The sequence below is a fragment of the Penaeus japonicus genome, unplaced genomic scaffold (genome assembly GCF_977035675.1).
Source record: "Penaeus japonicus unplaced genomic scaffold, GWHDUDI00000001_assembly GWHDUDI00000029, whole genome shotgun sequence".
Classification (NCBI taxonomy): Eukaryota; Metazoa; Arthropoda; class Malacostraca; order Decapoda; family Penaeidae; genus Penaeus; species Penaeus japonicus.
This window is the reverse complement of record NW_028234431.1, coordinates 11,627,584-11,628,922: the sequence shown is the minus strand read 5'-3', so window position 1 is coordinate 11,628,922 and position 1,339 is coordinate 11,627,584.

Genomic DNA, 1,339 nt, shown 5'->3' with positions numbered 1-1,339 from the left:
CATTTTCTCAGTTTTTCTATTTGTTTATCTCCCCTTCTCTCTCTCTCTCTCTTCCTCTCTCTCTCTCTCTCTCTTTCACCTTTTCTCAGTTTTGTTCTATGTCTCTCCCCGTCTGCATCGTTCAATATCTTTCCAATTCCTCCCCCCACTTCACCCCCCCCTCTCTCTCTGCGACAGACGTGGAGTGATACACAGTTAAGATTCCTGTGGTTTGGTTCTGTAAGAAAAAAAAAAAAATCACGATTGCAAAGAAAGCGCGAAAGAGGAAGAAAGAATGGAAAAAAGAGACGAAATCGCCGTCGTCAGTGACAGGATCTTGCGAGCGGGGGTGGATGGAGGGGGGGTGAGGGAGGGCATGGAGGGAGGGCTGGAAGAGTTAGGGAGGGAATGGGTCGGGGTGGGGGGGGGGGTAAAAAGGAGGCAGAGGGGAATTCCCCCTCCCCCACCCTGAGTTTCTTAAGACTGTTTTGTGTTTGGGAATTCTTTCGTGTGTGTGTGTGATTTCTCTTCTTGGATATAAACATGGTGTGTCTGATTCTATCCCATACCCCCTATCTTCTTCTTTCTCTTCCTCCTCCTCCCCATTCCCATTCCCCCACCCCTCCAATAGAAGCATATCCTCCTTCCCCCTTTCCCCCCCCCCCCCCCCGGACGCTGATACATACCTCCCGTAAGAACAGTTTTGCGGTGTCTCTTACGCTGCGGAATCCGGCATAAAGCAATACAGTTACCTTCGCGCTGCCAGATACCGCCAGAGCACATCACTCCGCCCGAATATTTCCAGACCCAATAGCATCAAGAACGATCATTCGGAAAGTTCCGAAACCAAGCAATACTATCGTTTTTTGTTTTGTTTTTTTCTTCTTAAAGAACAACAATAAAAACACTTCCCCCTCCCCCTCCCCCCCAAAAAAAAAGGAAAGAAAAGAAAACAAACCGAAAAAAAAAAAATATATAGAACGCGACCTCGAACTATAAAAGAAAAGTATGATTTTGAGAGAAGCAACAGCTCAGAGTTAGAATGTTCTTCGTCGTTGCCTTTCCAACCTCAAGGAGATGAGACCAAGAGCCATGGATGGGCGTGCAGGAGCGGTCTATCTCGCCCAAGCGGAAGGCCTTGTTCGCGGCGGTCTGTGTGTGTGTGTGTATGTGTGTGTGCGGGGGCGTGTGGAACTAATCACCTCACTCGAAATACTGGTGAAAGGAGATATTTTCGAGACGCGAGAGGCAGTGAGATGGGAATTCTCTTTATAAATAAAAAGAATTAACCTTCTTCTGGTGACGTACCGAGCTTTGGTTAAGGTGTAGTTTAACTCCAGGAATATTCCAAGAGAGGAGC